Genomic DNA, 19705 nt, shown 5'->3' on the forward strand with positions numbered 1-19705 from the left:
TCCATGTTGACCTTTCAGTACAGATGTGACTTTCCCAGGTCATAGTACATGATTCTTGGTTAGTTGAATGTATAGATGCAGTACCCATAGATATAGAAGGGCTTTATTCCAGAGTTCTCAGTCCTGGAATTTCAGAAAGATTCAGTACTGGAAGGCATTAACTGACAATTAACTTAGTGTTCCCTTCTCCTCAGAGATGGGCACATTGTGCCCACAAATATCTTCTTTGTTACCATCTCTTGCTGCTGAATTTGAACAGAGTGGGGCTTCACTGACATTGAGATGATTGGATTACTTCATCTCTGTGATTCTTGCCTTTGGATTTGCCATATCAACAATGTTTCTAGTCATTTCAAAGGAGTGGCATAGACAATGGAGTACTACTTTGCCTTAAAACCGATAAACTTGAGACATTCATAGGAAAATGGATGCACATTGAGACCATAATATTAAATGAAATAAATCAAATGCACAAGCTTAAATATTACATGATTTCTCTTATGTAATAAAACAAAACTATAAATAATGTTAAAAGCAAAATAAAAGAAAGATAGTAAGAAGTAGGGACAACTTTTTCAAACTGGAGGGGGAACAAGAGATGGAGAAAGGAGAGGGGAGAGGTAAAGAGGATAGAAAAAGGAATTGAAAACCCAGAAGGAAGCTCCTCCACTGCCATCCCAAGCTCCTAGGGCAGAGAAGGTGAGCCACACGGGCACCAGAAGCACATCCCCCCTCCGTGGAAATGAGAAGACCAGTAAGCAAGCCTCAAAAACAGACTTTTGGATCACCTACCGCAACCCCAAAAGGAAACAAGATGGAACACTCTGATACTCAGCCACCTGGACTCTTTGAACTGGCAACAAAAGAGGATCTGGGAAAAATGAAATGAGAAATAATTACTCCGATAACAGCAAAGACTATGCTTATGGTGCAAGACATGATTAATAAATCTAGAGAGGACACAGATTAAAAAAAATAGAGGATCTGAGGAATGTGATGGAATCCCAACATAGGAAACAAATGGAATCCATAAAACAGATTTCCAGGAGATTAAAAACTCCATCGAAAGTCTGTGCAGCAGAATAAACCAATGTGAGGATAGAATTTCAGATATAGAAGGTAAGATTGCAATTAGTGATGAGGAAAATAAAAATTTCTTTAAAATTGTAAGGGAACATGAGAAATCAATCCAGCAGCTGCTAGATGATGCAAAGAAAACTAACATAGGACTGATTGGAGTCAATGAAGAAACAGGAGAGAGTGCAGATGACATAAAAAAACTATTCACAGAAGTGATGGCAGAAAACATCCAAAGGAGGGGAAAAGAACTTGACATACAGGCAAGTGAGATATATAGGACCCCAGCTAGCCTTAATCAAAAAAAAATCTACACATAGGCATATAATAGTTAGGATTCCAGAAATCCAACAGAAGAATAAAATTCTACAAGCAGTGAGAGAAAAGAAACAAAGCACATACAAAGGAAAGCCCAACAGAATCATAGCAGACTTCTCAATGCAAGCCCTCAAGGCAAGAAGAGCTTGGAGTGATGTATTTCAAGCCCTAAAGGAAAACAGCCTCCAACCCAGATTGATGTACCCTGCAAAACTATCTTTCAAAATGGATGGAGAAATAAGATACTTTCATGATAAAGAGCACCTCAGGAACTTCATGAATACCAAACTGGCACTCCAAATATTTTAGACAATACCTTAGGAGAAGACAATGAGGATCTCAACCCCAGGAAACCCAGAAGAATGAATCCATTGGGCATGACAAATTAAATGCAAAGGGGGAGAATCCAACAAAAAGAAAACATCATGACAAGGCTTTTAAAACTTTTAACTTCATCTCCCTAATGAGAGTATAATTCAATCTTGTTATTGTACTGATTAATATTTTTCTGATTCTAGAGTTGCACACCATTCCTTGTGCTGTACTGGCTATTTATCATCTTCTTATGTCTACTTTTTAACTGGGTTGTCTATTAATGAGCTGTAAGAGTTCTTTATATATTCTGGTCATAGGTTATATGCATTGTAAATATGTTCTGTTTAAGGACTACTTTTCATTTTAATGATGTCATTTAAAGTTCTAAATTTTGATGGAATCTCATTTATCAATTTTTTTCTTTTATACATCATGTTTTTTGTATCCTAGGAAGTTCTTGCCTACCCTAAATTCATGAACATTTTCCCTTATAAAAAAAAAGAAAAAGGAATTGAAGAAAAACATGGAAATAGAGCTTTTGCAAATGGTAAAATAACTAAGAGTTGGAAGGACCAGGGAGGGATGAGAGGGGTAAGGAACAAAAAAGAATTAAGGTGCGTTAAGTACATGTACCAACTTCCTATGATAAATGTAGTCATTGTGTATTGAAAATGTGTACTAATTAAACAGTTCTATGAAATCCTAAAATAAAATTAGTTTTAATTTAGAAATTTAATTGGGCTATATGAAGTGGTTGAGAGTAGGATCAAGTCAAAACAAAATCAAACATTTCCAGATGAAGCCATCCCAATGCTTGATTTTCTGAGTCATTAAACCACTACTTTGGTGGCCCATTGTCACACTGTGCCAGACTGCAGGCTTCTGACATTTTGTTCAGGAAATGCCTACCATGATTAAGCTGCAATCCAAAGAGTTTGTGAAATTTTGTTAGTGAATTCTTCATCCATTTGCCACAAGTAAACATATAAGTTTTGTTGATGGACATTTTAATGTGAGTACAGAAACTTCTTAAAGATTAAGGGTATAAAATATGTGGGTAAATTTATATGGATATTGACTCTATAGATAAATATTAATAATGCTTTGGTGCACTTTAAAATACAAAAGGAATCAAACCACATGAAAACAAAGGAAAGTAGTCAGAGGAGAAAAATGTTTAAAACGTTCAATGGTTTTTACTTTGTTCTAGGAAGAAAATCAAAATATCAATGGACATTAGATTTTGATATTACAAACAAGTGCTGTAATTCACAGGACAGCTACTCATTCTTACCTCTATAAGACAAGGGCTAAAATAGAATAAACAGGATGTATGAACAAAAACACATAGTAAGATGGTAGTTTTAAATTCAAATACATCCATAACCACTGAATATAAATGAACTAAATATTCCAATTGAAAAATTAAGGACTATCACACTAGATAAAATTTTGATAATATTGAAATAAATCACATCCAACAAAAAGGATATGAGGTTTAAAAGAAGCAAATGGAAAGGGATATGCCATCCAAAGCACTAAACAGAAGAAAGTGCAGCTACATTAATGTCCAACTCCTCTTTTAAACAAAAAGCACTGTAAGGGATACAGAGGGACAATTCATAATTAAATATGTTTCATTTCACCAGGAATGCATATTTCTGGATTTCTATGTATCTAATAAGATAACCAAAAATAGACAAAGTAAAAACTGGCAAAAATCAGGAGAAATAGACAAACAATAACATACGGAGAATAAACACACATATTTCACTCATCTGGAATAAGCAGGTCAAGAGTCCTTATGTCCTATGTCCTTATTGGACATAGAACATTTGAAGGACACTTCTTGAAATCCTGGTCTAAATGACATACATAAAACATCATATCTAGTAAATGCAGGATACATATTCTTAGGTACATTTACAAAAATCTATCATTTGTTGATCAACAGAACATGTTTCAATAAGTGCTATTCTTTGTCACCTTATCTATTCCTTAAATGAAATCTTTTATTAAATATATGTTACAACCTCTCAGTCTGCCTTACATTCATAACTTTTGGTTTTTATAATATCAAACAGTGTTCTTAATCTCAGAATTTCCTTTCATGCCCTCAATTTTAATTCCTGTATAGTTTGCTAGTACTATTAAAACTTATTTTTTTCTGTTTGCTTGCATTTACCTGTTATATGTTTTTATAGAAATTAGTTTAAGGTGAGTCAGTCAACAGAAGACAATTGGACTTTGTTTTACTAACACATCAATTTGAGAATCTCCTCTTTTAAAAGCAGCTTTACATCATCCATAGTTTTATAAGTATTATATGAAGTATGATTAGAAAATACAGTGAATGCTTAAATTTTACAAATTATTACAGCAAACAACTATTAGAGTAAGGAATTAATCCCATCAAAATAATCCCCGTTGCTTTAAATATATTTATTCCATTTTTCTTGCCATTTTCTGAAGTAGTTTTGGAAGTTACCTTCTGTAAGTATCTTTTCTTTTCTTTTCCCTGATGAATTACCTTTATTTTTTTTGAAATACAGTATATTCCTTAGCCTACAGTTTTCAAATCATTATAATGAAGAAACATTTGTCTTTTTGGTCACCCTAATATAAGAACAATATTTAACACATCTTTCATTTTCTTTTCCCCATTCACATCTTGATATTTGTTAATGTAACGAGTTGTTGTATAAATTTATACAACTCATCACTATGCATTAAAATATTTTATCTTCTTTGTGAAGACAATTGTCATTTGCATTCAGCTTTACAGTAATTTGGGTCTCTGTTAATTTTAACTTGTTTAAGTGAACATTGCCAAAACTTCTATCAGCATTTTCCTAATTTCAAACATTTAACTTTGATGCCTTAGTTGGCTGTAATTCTTCTTCAGGGAACTTTTTTTCCCATAAAGAGCACGTACCTAATATTTTCGGAGTCCTTTCTTTGGGGATGTGTTTCTGTAGCCTTCACACCTAAAGTAGAGCTTAATGGTATAGAATCCCTGGATCACAACCTTTGCCTCTCAAAATTACTTTCAGGTTTTCATTGTCATCTGTCATTTAAGTCTACATCATAAAATTTGATACCAGCCTAATTTTTACTTATTGATTTACATTTGCTAGATAATCTAGGTTCAGGATATATAAAAACAGACAAAAAGACAAAAAAGTCTGTTTTTTCCTGGAGCTTACTATTAGTCTAGTGAGCAAGATGGTCATTAAAGGAATAAACTTCTACTAGACCTTACTAGTAGTATTAGCACCTTACATGTTTTGGACACTTACTGTTTACAAGAATCTGAGTTAAGCCCTTTATATTTATTATCTCATTTAATTCTCATGACAGAGTTAAAATCTGTTATCAATCAGATATATAGACAAGGAGACCGAGCCTCAAGAGGTCATGTAAATTAGCTGAGCTGAGATTCAAACCCAGCCAAGAAGAGTAGGGAAGAATGTGTCCTAGCCAAAAGTAACAACAGGCTTGGTGAATATGAGGAAACAAAAGAAAACCTGTGGCTGAAGAATAGGGAGTGAGGGTGAAGAGGAAAGGCTAAAGAAGTAGATGGGAGCCAGATCATGCCTTTTCTGGGAAATTTGCAAATTTGGCTTCCGGGCATCATTTTAATTACTTCTTGCTGCATTTGATGCTAATTTTAATTCTACTATTATATCTTTAATTTTGTAGACCTTCTGTATCCCAGCCTCCCTATCTTGAAAGCAATTCCATCTTCTCTTTCTTAAGTTTCACTGTTCAATAACAAGTTCCCTTTTATCTCAGCCTCTTTAGATGATGCAGGATAGGGATTATGGCATCTTTAACCAAGTCGAGAAAGCTAAATAAACAGATGTCTGAATCTCAGACTGCTCCCTCTTAGTCATTCGGATGGTGTGCTGATACATTGTTCTAGAGTTTTTTTAATGCACCCCACTTTTAAATATTTGGAGGAGGCTTTGTTTTCCTCACATTCTTAAACAGATAGAATCTGTCCATATTCAATTCTCAGGGAAGATGAGGTGAGATGTAGATCTTGGTTTCTTTATGTTATGTGATGATAAATCAATTTCCCAATTCTAGAGATTGGAGTGTTTTCAATCCTCCAGTCTGGTCCTGGTTCTTGGGAGGTTTTCACACCTGTTTTTCTGCTCAAAAGAAAAGAGGTAACTTTTTCCATTCCTTAGTGATTCATTGTTCTCTGATTTCTAAACCCATGCAATATTTGCAAAAGAAAAACTTTCAGAATGAAGAGATTCTTCCATATTTCATTCCCACTCTACTCTAAAAGACAGTATGTTTTGCAGTACACTGAGGCATACCCTGTCTTCTCCATGTAGCCCTTCTGCTTTCCTGGATTTGAAAACCTTTACAGGGGCATAGAGTTATGGGAGTGAGATTAGAAAGAATGATTTTCTTGTCTCACAGAACATATTTATAAGTTTCAGAAGGATGCTACCTCTGTTTTCTTATTGCAAGGATCTTAAATTGTTTTGTTAAAATATCAATGAATTTCCTAAGAATGGGTTTGTCTTAAGCTGAAGACTGAGGAGAGATTTTCTCAATTCAGTTCTATCTTCTTTGTAATTAGAATAATTGATACTAAGTTCTGGCATCATTCTTCTTGTCAATTTTTTTTGGTGTTATTCTGAATTTTCATCTTTGTCCAGATATTCTTAAGAACCTGACAAGCCTTCCACCATTTTTAATTTATGATGTATTTTAGTATGCATTTGCTTTTGATGAGAGAACATAGATAGCATTTTGGGTACTGATCTCTAACTTCTAATTACTTGCAATATTAAAGAAAAAGGGGAGAAAGAGGCATTTCTAATGCCAGGGCTAAGCAAACACCAGTTGAGTCACTATGATAATTTACATTGTCAGTACCTAGCTATATGGTCAAAGGCAACTTCTTCAGCATATTTTGTCCAACTTGGATTTGTCAACAGGTTGAGAAAATGTACAAGTATGATTTTTAATTTTGGAAATGTGGTTTATTCCACTATCCTTCATTATTACCTTTCAGATTGAAAAATTCAATTTGGGATGACACATTTCACCTCATTTTTTTTCAACCAGTAGTAACATCTAATTGCTAGGTATTATTTATATTTCATTTTACCTGTTATAGTTTTTACAATTTTGATTATTTAATATTTGCTATTTTCTGCTTTATTATCCAACTCATTCTGGCCCCCTGGTTTTAGTTACTTTTCAGATTCTGAATGCCCATTTTGTAGCTCCTGATCTCTTCCAAGTCTCTTCAGTTGGAAACCAAAGCAAGTGAGTCAGGAATCACTTCTTGTCAAATTACATGCCAGAAAATGAACAAGATTGAACTCAGTGAGAAAGCATTTACCTATTCTTCCCTTCTTATAACTTAAAAGTACAGCCTTCTTTCTTGTCCTCTGTGGATTGAAACCCTCAATTTCTACTGTAAAATAGAAAAAGACTAGCAAGAACATACAAATACTGGGCACTCACTCTCAGTAACATAGCATATTTATCACCTTTAATATCCCCTTAATGTCTTTGTGCCTTGTCTTTCTAATTTAGCTATGACTCCACTAGTAAAAATTATATGACTCATGTCCAAGTCCACATTTAGCAAAATTTATAAAGCTTTGTTAGTATGCAGGACAATGAATATGAAATGAGGTCTACATTCTTTATTTGGATTAAGTTTAAAGCTTTTCAAACAACACCATCTGAAAATGTCATAGCGTGACAAAGCAGCCTTCCCTGCAGGAGGGAGCCTACCCACAGGGTATGAGTTCTAGGGGAAAATGCACTCTTTATTTTTCTGTGTGGTAACTGTCCTCTACTAGCTGCCACAGGAACCATGCACCCAACATTTTTATTTGTGCATGAAATAAGGTGAAAAATTAACATCAAGGGATATTTTTAGACAGAAAAGAATCTAGAGAAGCAGGCTGAAATGTAGTGATTAATATATAGTAATATGGGCCAAGGTACTAGATGATGTCCCAAGGGGCAAATTTTACCTATTTCTGTAAATAAAACTTTTGGGGAATATAATCATTCATTTATATATTGGTTATTATATATCATATTGACATATTGTCTGTGAATGCTTTCCCACTAAAGAGACAGAGCTGACTAGTTGCAATGGCCTAAACTATTTCCTATCTCTTCCTTTACAGAAAGGGTTTACCAAGCTCCCACATAAGTGATTACCTACACAGAATAACCATGGTTTCTACACAGAATCCACTCCTCTCTTTCTGTCTTACAGGATCTTAATTTGTCTATGTTCCCACCCATCCTCTGTGCAGCACAGGTGGTTCAGGGGCTGCTCATCCTCCCCCAGCACTGTGGGTGAGCTAGACTGCTTCTGTCACCTTGCCATATTAATTGAATGAGAGCACAGTCAATTAGCACATGGAAATCCTCTTACCACAGAGACTGTTTGAAAAATGGATATGGGACCTAACTTGAATCATATGAGGAAAGGTTGCTCATGGTTTCTGGGAAATGTATTTCTCCACTTTTAATAGAGACCAACTGGAAGGGACATTCTCTCCTCTCTTGAGTCATGTTGTGTATGGTACTGTAGATGTTTTGCCACCAGGAGGAAAGCCAGGAAGAAACAATCAGCAAAGAATAGGGGCAGAGCAGAAATCTATAGTCTAAGCTAACTTCAGAGACTGCCTTATTTCAGAACTTTCTATTGCTTGAGTTAATTAACTTAACCATTCATGAGCCAGTTTGAATACTGAGTTTTCTGGTAAGTGCAAGATAAACATTTCTGGTAGGAATAGAAATATTTTCACTCCATTTATTTTATAAAAATATGTCATAGGACTTTGCATTTATTTTATTTATTTATGATACTAAAACTATCTCTATATCTGGACAGAGCACTTTCCATTTCCTTCTACCAATATCTCCTGTTAGGTGCATCTTTGAATCACTGGTGAGGGATTTTGCTTGAAGAAAGACCTAAATCCTTAAAACACAGGGCAAATGTGCTGACCATTCTTTGCGATGCTGACAGAAATCTTTTAATCTAACACAGTTCTTGCCATTGCTATTCTTTGATTAGAGACCAGAAAATTGTATGATCTCTCAAGCTTGCAACTCTTCATTCACTTCCTGTTTATTGCCCACAGAAAAGTTCAATATTCTTAATATGGTTTATAAGACCTTCCACTTCCCTGACTTTATCCTGGATCATTTTGTCCTTCCTATTCTACTTTCTAGTCACACCGTTTTTCTACTATTTCTTTAAGGATCCCTACCCTTATGTCTCCAAACATTAAGACATGCTGTTCTATTTGCCTGGAATATTTTTCTTTCAACTTTTCACATACATCATTCTTGTTCATCTTCCAAGTTTCATCCTATGGTTTCATCTGCAAAGATATTTTAAGTAATCCCCAAGATTAGTTTAGCTACACCTGTTTGTTACATATTCCCATCCTCCACATGCTTCCCATTTCACAGTACTGCTTTAGCTTGTAGCTGCTTATTTAAAATTTATATTCACAAGTGTACTGTAAAATCCATGAGGGCTCAAAACCAGGTCTTCTTTTTTGTTCACTACTTGGTCTCAAGTCCCTGGCAGTGTCTGGCACAGGGTTGGTCCTCAATATATATGACTCCTGACTAAATAAAGTGTTGACAATTTTCAAAAATAAATTTATAGAAACCATCAAAATTTAAGTGCAGAATACATTTCTAGTGACTCACAACAAATGGTTTGAAGAGAATGTTAGAGAAACAGAAATAAATTCTTATTCCCTGACTCTGTTTTCTAGAAAACATGCAGAAAATCAGCTTTACAATTCAAAAGCTATTTATATCTTAAAATCTATCAGGCTCTAAGAATATACTCTCCTCAACTTCTAAGCTTCTCCAATATACACTTATGTAATATCAGTTTGATAATGAGAAAACGGGGAATAACTATAAGTGAATCTAGAGCTGCAGATATCATTACCTCCATCACAGATCATCTATGTTCACATTCAAATCTAGAAAATAACTTTATCCACGTCTACATGAGCAAAGAGTTTGGAACCAGTTGGATCTACATGACCCCAGGTCTGGGCTCTGTGTGTGTGTGTGTGTGTGTGTGTGTGTGTGTGTATGCATATGCTACTGCTATGGACCCATCCACTGTATTTTATTTTATTTTATTTTGGTACCAAAGATCAAACTCAGGACCTTGTGTTTGTGAGGCAGGTGGCAGAATCACTGAGCTAAATCCCCGGCCCAACCATATTTTATTCACATGTTGAAGCTCTTGCCCACAATGGAAAATAAGCCAACTATGCCATTAGTCCCATGTCTGAATCTTTTCTTTTATAGGAGGTACAATATTTATTTGGAGATGGAGCCTTTGGGAAGCAATTTGGTTTAGATGAGGGTGAGGGTGAGGTCCTTATGATGGAATTAGTGCCTTTATAAGAAAAGAAACCATAGAGCTAGTGTTCATTCTCCTTGGGTCCCTCTATTCTCTCCCCACCCTCTCCATCTCCCTGTTTCTTCTTCTCTCTCCCTTTTCCCCTCTCCCCCTTTCCCTTTCTGTTCTATTCTTCCCACATAAGGGCAAAGGGACAGAGTAAACTGGGAAGAGAGTCATCACCAGAACCTGACTATGCTGACACTTTAATTTTGGACTTAAGCATCTAGAACTAAGATATGAAGAAAACATTTTCTGTTGCTAAAGCCACCCAGTCTATCGTAATTTACTTATCGTAGCTCAGGCTGACTAAAACACTTGTATGCATGAAGTCTACATTGCATCTCCAAAACAATTCTTAAGTTTCTCATATTCTTTCTCCACTTCCACTATCATCTCCCTAGCATAACCTTGCATGATTTCTCCTGGACAACTGCAAACACCTTAATCTCCTCTCCAATTAGATCACCACACAACAACCAAAGAAGCCTTTGTAGACTATAAATCTGATATTATCACACCATACCTAAAGTATTTTAAAGACTTCCCATCACTCTTAGAAAAAAAATTGAGATCTCTCCCAATTAAATCATCAAATATCTAAACCAAAATTCTGTAATAAATGTAAATGTGTACTAAGTGTATTTAGAAAATACATCACTTGTACTTATAACAGAATTTCATAAGATATTTGATTTGAAACTTATATAAAACTTTATTTATAAAGTTTATAGTCATTTATAAAGTTATTTATAAAGTTTATTTATAAAGTTTTTTATTTATAAACTTTATTTATATACCTATAATGGTACACTGACTGTCTGTTTTATCTTAAGCTGCTTTGATCCAGAGAGCTCATCTGTGCCAGGTGATTCTCCCAGGGGTCAACCAGTTTGCTTGAGGAAACAAGAAGCCTGTTGAGCAAGAGTTTATTTAAAAGAAAAGAGAAAGCAAGGAAATAGGTTTCTTTCATTAAATTTTTAATGTGCTAAGTTAGGAGAGGGCCTGTAGGAGCTGAACCATTTTGAATTTAGTAGTCAAACTCAGACAAACTAAGTATCCACCCTAAGTATCTGAATCCTTTCTTGAATGGGGCAGAAGGGCAACACATTAAAACAGAATTAGCCATTCCAATAAAACCCTTTAAGAGAATGGAGCACACATAGTATTAGATCAAGTCCCAGCCAATGAAGTGTAATCCAAAGGAGAGACAGGCCTTCCCTCCATGTCATTTCATACCTTAGGCAGTGCTGCCAAGTGATAGTCAGTGGTTCCTGGCAGGCAATGCTTGAGCATGATAAGGTGGCAGGCCCCAGAGTTGTGCCTGGAAGTCATAATGACATCCAGTAGATGGGCAGAGGTAATGGAAACTGGTGGGAGATAAAAGTGCCTGATAGCCAGGGAAGATGCATAGATGGAGGTAGAGGGCTGGATGGTTCCTGCTGCATAATTTTAATGAAGATGACAATGGCAACCAATATGGGAGACTCATATCTTCCTTTGGATGGGTTTGTGAGAAAAACATTTAATAGCAATGTCAAATTTAATTTGGTTGCCTAAATAGTCTATGAACTACTAGTGATACTGAACTCTGTTCAACATTCCTGGAGAATTTTCTTTCACACAGTAAAAATACAAGCTCCAACATGGGTGCTATGACAACCCAGTAAACTACATTGGATCAGAGAGCCTAGACTTCATTGAGGCAGTAGATAATCTTTGAAAAATTAGACAGGGATTTGATGATGTACAAATTCAACTGGTGTGACAGATTTATGTGGCTTGTAATGCTTTGTGGTTTTAAAGTATAACATGAAATGCCAGATAGTAAATGTTTGGAGACCACCAGCATTGGAGAGATCTCTCTATAAGGACTGCCACGTTATTTATGTTAAATCCATTTTGCACATTGAGCAGTTTCATTTTCAAAGTGAAGACTAAGGTCCTTGACTTCTAAACCAGAGAACTACACTGACCCCAGAAAGATTTGCTTTCCCAACACACCCAGCCTCCACTAGTTAGAGGGTTGAATTTGGGCAGAAGATACCCCACACACTGTTTGCTTGTAGTTGTTTGACTGTTTTATTTACAAATCATGAGCACATTTGGGTTGCTGAGCTCATCTCTCACTAAGACTATTGCCAGCCCAGAGCAGATGGAGACATAAATCAGGCCCTGTCTCCCTTTTTCTACATATGATCACACAGAACATTTTGTGCCTGGGTTTCCTTTGTGTCTTGCAGACAGTTGCTGTTTCCTAGTGTGTGGAATGGGCCTCTGAGAAACCAGTATCTTCCATTGTGGGGAAGCAGAGGCACTCATGGCCATGGAGGAATTTATACAAGATGTGCTTCTTTTTCCCTTCAGTTCTTTGCTTATTCCTGGACTATCAAGCCATTCAAATGTAATGCATTTTATTTTCTGATTATTTCCAGTTTTGCCTCTCAAAATTTGTACTTGCTTTACTTTGGGGGGGATGGGGTGTAAATACTTTTAGTAGATATGCCAGAATTTAGATTCATCTTAATTATATCAACTAATAGAAAATCTTATATGGTGACTTTGTTTCTATTTGATATATGGTTTTCTTTTTAAATTATCATTTAGATACAACAAAATATACTTATTTTGAGTGCAGTTGGATGACTTTTGGCAAATATATGGATCTATGAAATTACTACCACAATAAAAACATTCCTATCAACCCTATAAACTTCCTATATCCCTTCTCAGACAATCACTGATTTCTTTGCTGTTATCCAGGACAGTTATGTTTTCTAGAGTGCCCTATAAATGAAATCATTCTATGTATATTCTTTGTGTCTGGCTTCTTCCACTGAATGTGGTGTTTTTGAGATATATTTGTGCTTTTGAATTTATTGGTAATTACTCTTAATTGCTCAATAGTATGCTTATTCTTTCACCTGTGGATGGATATTTGTATTGTTTCTAGATTGAGGTTATTTTGGATAAACCTGATAACATTTGTGTGTAAACTTTTTATGAAATCTCTCCTCTCCTTTGAGTAAATGCCTAATGATGGGCCAGGATGGTTGTGTGACAGTTCAGGTTAATTGTCAACTTGATTGACTTGAGAGTCACCTAGGGGACTAGGAAAGGACACTTCTAGGTGTGTCTGTGTGCCTTGTGAAGGTGTAATTTTGGGCTGTATATCTGATAACTGTCCCTTTCCACTCTAGTGCTGTTCTCCTGCCCTGCTTCTCAGTCACCACGAACTAAGAAGTTTTGTTCTATCATACTCTTCTACCATGCCATTTCTGCCTTGAAGCAAATCAACCATGAATTCCACCCTCTGAAACCATGACACAGATAAACCTCTCATCCTTTAAGCGGTGGGTATAAGATATTTGTCTCAGCTATAAGAAAGCTGACTAATGCAGAACATTGGTACCAGAGAAGTGAAAGTCATTGCTATAAATGTACTTGATCATATGGTTCAGAAGCCTTTGGAACTGGTTTGTGGGAAGAGTCTTGAAAAAGCCTGGAGAAAGCCTACAATATTACAAGCAGATCTTGATGAATGACTCTTGCTAGAGCTCAAAGATAAGAATGTTGGTAATAACATGGACAGTATGAGATTTCAGTTGGGAACTCTATTGGGAATTAGGCTAAAGGTCATGCATGTTATACTCTACCACAAGTTCTCTAATTTTGTTCATACTCTAAGACTAAATTTTAGGCCCATGAGCCAAGAGAAAAAATCAAGGCAGCCCAATATTCAGGCAGTGGTATGTGTACTTCTGGTTTTTTAATCCAGATTTGTAGTGAGAATCAGGAGCAAAAAACAGATCAGAAAGTTTTGAAAAGCATAAGTTTTGACCAGAAAATTAGCATATGTAAAGTTAGCATCAAGGAGAGTATGGTTCCTAAAAAAATTAATGCTTTTTAAAAGACACCAAATACTGTGAACTAGGACAAGAAGAAAGATGTTTTGAGGGCACCTCAGGAACTGGCAAGACTGCATCCATCATAGACTCTAAGGTACAAAAGTGTAGATCTTTCATTTGAAGAAAGAGACCCTGGGACCCTTTTCAAGAAGGTCCATTTAGGAAATTGGTTTCCCTGGATTCATTTCACTGTGTTCAGCCATCCAGGCCCTCAGAGGCCACTTTATTGCTCACATTGGTGGCAGATCTTGTCACTATCCACATAATGCTGATTTTTTTGGTATACAGAATGCTATGGAAACATTAAGGCTTCCACTCAGATTTTAAAGAAAGGCCTTGAACACCAGGCAAAAATGTGTGACAGTGTCAGTGTCCCTGCCAGAAGCTACTGAGAGCACAATGGGTGTAGCTGTAGGAATGAAGCCAAAGGTATAATGGAGACCCCAGGAAACTAGGGATTTTAGGAGCAAGGAAAGCTGTGGCAACGAGTACAGCCAGCCCAGGATAGAGGTCATGTGAGCTGAAACTGGCAAAACCATAGGGATGGTGTTGCCCAAACCCTTTGGCACTCACATTTCACCACCATGTTCCCTGGATTCCAGACGTGTAGCTATAAGATCTAACACTTGCCTTGCTGGTTTTCAGTCTTGCTTTGGTCCTATTCTTCTTTATTTCCTCCCCTTATTCATTTCTCTTTTTGAGATGAGAGTGTTTACCCTGTACAGTTTTATATTGAGAATATGTAACTTGCTTTTTGAATTTTCAGACGTTTGTAGCCAAGGGCTTACTTTGAGTCTCAGGGGATATTTTGAACTTAAATTTATGAATAATGCTGGAATTGGTGAAACTTTAGGGTGGACATTGAAGGACCCTAGTTAGTAAGACAGACTCCATATTGCTGCTTGACCCACCTGCCTGCCCTTTACATGAACTCAGAAGGAGGAAGCTTAGAAACCTCCTCTCCTTAGAGTTTCTTAGAAGCAACAATTAATCAACTATTGTTTTACAAATGTTCTAAGGACAGGGTGTTCAGCTTCTGTACCTTTTGTTTGCTTTGCTAGTTCTATCCCATAGGGGGCCCCAGAAACTGCTGGCCTCAAAGATGCATAAAATATGTTAATCTCCCCCAGTCAGGGCTTGAGTCTGATGCTTGGCTCAGGTCCCAGCCAGTAATAAACTGCTGTGTGGATTTAATATCAGTCTCTGGTTGGTTCTTTCTCACTGGGTCCAACAGACATTATTGCATTTTTGGTTGTATGTGGGATACTTACATCATGTTAAGTAGATTCATGACTTTGTGTTTATTTGGAGATTAAGTGTGACTTAAGAAAATATGTTTGGGTGTCAGGAAGGGGTGGAATATGATGGTCACCATGAACTAAGCACCTTTGCTCTGCTATGCCCTTCCACCACAATGTTCCTGTCTTGGGGACAGCTGGCCATATATTGAACCCTTTGAAAACAAGAGCCAATTAAACCTCTCATCCTTTATGTTGTAACTGTTGGGTATTTTGTGCCAGAGATGGTAAAGCTGAACAATATAGGCTATATATTTAACTTTATAAGAACATCTAAACAAATATTCCAGTTGGTTAGTTGCTCTTTGTGTCTACCAGCAGCTATTTAATAAGCCTGAATTAAGTTATTTTAAAAATGCCAAAATTTGTATGCAAAGGAATGCCTCCCCTTTAATGTCTAATTGTTAACTATCTCTATCCCAAAGTTTATGCTTAATAAATAGTGTGGACTTGTTTTTTTAAGTGAATGTTAACTGCATTTGATGGCTCTTAAATGTTTATGTGAAAACTCTCAAATTACACATATACTTTAGCCTCGGAGGCATCTAACTTCAGTGTGTAGATCAGCTTGTACCCTCAAGTTTTATTTTCTGTTAAGTTATTGTGCCTAAAGAATACCAGTTGGAACATAGTAGGTCTTCAATAATAATCTATTGAATAAATGAGTATTCAAGTCTTCTGAAAAGTTATACAGGTACCTTGAAAGGTGTCATGTTGTAAAGTACAATTCTTATAGTTATTTGAATTGATGACAATAAGTTAAATTACTTGTAATATAGCAAAGAACAAGGAATAAAAACAGACAAAAGCACTAGAAATTAAAATTTTTAAAAGCTTCAGATGTAGTCTAAAAAAAAGTCATACTTTCTTATTCAATCACAGGAGACCCATCAGGTTCTCAGTTTATGGCTAATTTTTGCATTTTTAAAATGTCAGGTTTTGAAAAATGCATGTATTTAAAAATATTCCAATGATACAGAAGTTAATATTATAGAATGAAACGCTACCTCCCAAATCAGAACACCAAGTTTTTAAGAAATACATACATTTAAAAATATTCAAATGAAGGGCTGGGGATTTTACTCAGCAGCACCTCACCTGCCTCATAAGTGCAAGGTCCTCAGTTCAATCCCTGGTACCAGAAAGAAAAATATGAAATGAAACAGAAGTGAATATCATAGAATGAAAGTCCACTTCCCAAATCAGAACTCCAAGTCTTTCCAAGAAACTCGTTCCTAAAAGTTTGTGATGCACATTCATAAAATTTTAATGCATATATAACCATACCATCATCTATGTCCTTTAATTTATCTATAGGTATACCAACATGCATACAATTATACATAGGCCTACTTTACACTTGACATCCTGAAGGATATTAACATCTAACTGTTACTAGACAGTGAGAAAAATGTGTATGTGTTTGCCTTATTCTTTTCAGAGCCAAATAGTTCCAATATAAGACTGTATGCTTATTTGATGTCTTCTGCTATACTGCACGAATGCAGACTTTCACTAATTCATAAGAGAGCTGAAATTGCAATAAATATACATAGATATACATCTCCATAATTGCTGACAAAATTCATCTTTAGCATACATTTCTAAAAAGAAAATTGCTGAGTTAACAACAATTTCCCCTTCTACCTCTAGTACTTTCAAGCCTATATTTTTCATATCTTAATTTCTGATCTGTTTGGAATATACTTTGGAATGAGGTAACAATTTAGGTATTTTCCTCCCAGATTGTTTATCAATTATTTCTACCTCATTTGCCAAATAAATTATTACTCTAATATAATATGGAATAACACTGTTGAACTCAATTACCAAATGCATGTTCATGTATATATAAAATATTTATTTGATATTTTTGTGACTCTGTACTAGTTTTAGTGATATAGTAACTAAAATACATTTGTAAAATTGTCATGGATAAAGATGATTTTGCTTCTTGGCAAATTTTATTCCCTCTATTTCTTTCATCTCCATTCACACTCTCTCCTGCAACCAGAATGATGCTGACTAGTGAGGAGAGTGACATCTTTGTCTCATCTCTATTGGTGAGAGACCTGTTAAAATTACCACTGAATAATACTGTTAAGCTCTTAGATATTAATTTTAGCACCTACAGAATGTACATCCATTTTTGATATAATAAGAGTAAAATTTTACCAAATATATTATTGGCACTTGTCACAAAAATCATTTTCTTTTTTGCCATAATAAGAGTATCCTACCATTGACATCTCTGAGTTTCTAATGTTGAAACATTTTATTCCTAGAATGAGGACCAATTGATCAGAGGGCATTTTTTAATCTATAATTATTGCAGGAATCTAATCGTTATTCTTTAAGTTTTTATGAAAATACTAATCTATGTAAGATTGTACTTTGGTTTTCTTTTTTGCACTAAGTATTCAGATTATAGAATCAATGTAAAAGTAACTTTCAAAAAAATTCAAATACTATCTATCTATCTTTCTATCTATCCTCTGAGATAATTTTATCTGGTCCTTAAAGTTTAAAAAAATACATCTGTGATATTGTCTGGTGAGTGCATTAGAAAAATAGAAAAAACTCTCAGTCTCTTTTCTATGTAGATTAGACTATTAAATTTCCCATGTCTTCTGAGGCAATTGGAGCCACTAGAAAATCATCTGTCTAATATTGATATTCACATTACTTTTCACAGTAGTGTCTTAGGCATATTATGTGGGGCCTTTTCTTTTGAATATATTGTCATTTTTGCCATAGTAGTTCTAATGCTTTATATTTGTGCTCTGCTTTCATTTTATTGCATTTTTTATTGGCTTGTCAATTTTACCTGTTCTTTAAAAAACACAATTCCTAGAATTAATTGTTGAATTTACCATTTTTCTATATTTTAATCTATTAAGCTAGTGGGATTAGAAAATACAAGGTATGTATAAAAATTCAGATCTATGTATACTTGCTATAAATGAAGAATTGGATATTGAAATGTAAAAGTTATATACGAGTGGTGCACACCCTACTGAAGTCCCCAGTTGTTCAGAACATGCCTAATCAGCCTGCTGCAGACAGGCAGCCACCTGGTTCCACACTACAGAGACACAGAGGACACCAGACCACCAGAACACAGTACTGAGTCCCTCCTCTCCCGGCCCAGAGTTAGGGGCTTCTGGGCCACTGTCCTACTGCTCCTCATCCAGAGGAAGGGGCTTCCTGGTCACCATCCCTCCCGCTGATCCCAGTCCACAGAAAAGGGCTTTTGGGCCACAATCCCTACTGCTGCTCCTGGCCCCTGTCCCACCTTTCCCATCTCAGAGGAGGTAATCGGTGCAGGGCCCAACAGCCTCCCCCCAGTCAAAATGAGAAAACACGTAAATAAGTCTCAAAACCAGATTTCCAGATCACCTACAGCAACCCCAAAGGGAAAAGAGATGGAGCACTCTGATACTCAACCACCTGGACCCACTGAACTGCCAACAAAAAGGGATCTGGAAAAAATGAAATCAGAAATAATTTCTCAGATAACAGGAGAAATTGTTCCCCTAGTGCAAGACATGATTAATAAATCTAGAGAGGAGCTCAGGAACATGATGGAATCCCAAAATAAGAAACAAATGGAATCCATGAAACAAATGCAAATAGATTTCCAGGATATGAAAAACTCCACTGAAAGTCTACACAGCAGAAGGAGCCAATGTGGGGACAGAATTTCAGATATAGCAGATAAGATTGCAATTAGTGACCAGGAAAAGAAAAATTGCTTCAAAATTATAAGGGAACATGAGAAATCAATCCAGCAGCTGCTAGATGATGCAAAGAAGAATAACATAAGACTGACTGGGCTCAAAGAAGGAACAGGAGAGAGTGCAGATGACATAAAAAAAACCTTTTCACAGAAATAATGGCAGAAAACCTCCCAAGTAGGGGAAAAGAGCTTGACATACAGATAAGTGAGGCATATAGGACTCCAAATAGCCTTGATCAAAAAAAAATCTACACATAGGCATATAACTGTTAAGATTCCAGAAACACAACAGAAGAACAAAGTTCTCCAAGCAGTCAGAGAAAAGAAACAAATCACATACAAAGGAAAGCCCATCAGAATCACAGCAGACTTCTCAACACAAACCATCAAGGCAAGAAGAGCTTGGAGTGACATATTCCAAGCCCTAAAAGAAAACAGCCTCCAACCCAGATTGATGTACCCTGAAAAACTATCTTTCAAAATGGATGGAGAAATAAGATACTTTCATGACAAAGAGCACCTTAGGAACATCGTGAATACCAAACCAGCACTCCAAAGAATTTTATACAATATCCTAGGAACAGACATTGAGGATCACAACCCCAGGAAG

General features: G+C 35.9%; 1 long non-coding RNA gene across 1 annotated transcript in view; it reads left to right on the plus strand.

Annotated features, from left to right (window-relative positions):
- Positions 1-17172, plus strand: part of LOC147829725 (uncharacterized) — a 44740-nt gene extending 27568 nt beyond the window's left edge. The window contains exons 3-4 of the long non-coding RNA XR_015448593.1: positions 12394-12554; positions 13351-17172. This is a non-coding gene — a long non-coding RNA (uncharacterized LOC147829725). The remainder of the gene's footprint in view (positions 1-12393; positions 12555-13350) is intronic.
- Positions 17173-19705: the final 2533 nt, after the last annotated feature.

This window comes from Heterocephalus glaber, unplaced genomic scaffold (assembly GCF_053883595.1).
Source record: "Heterocephalus glaber isolate CG9 unplaced genomic scaffold, H.glaber_assembly_v1.0 deba00000474, whole genome shotgun sequence".
NCBI classification, from domain to species: Eukaryota; Metazoa; Chordata; class Mammalia; order Rodentia; family Bathyergidae; genus Heterocephalus; species Heterocephalus glaber.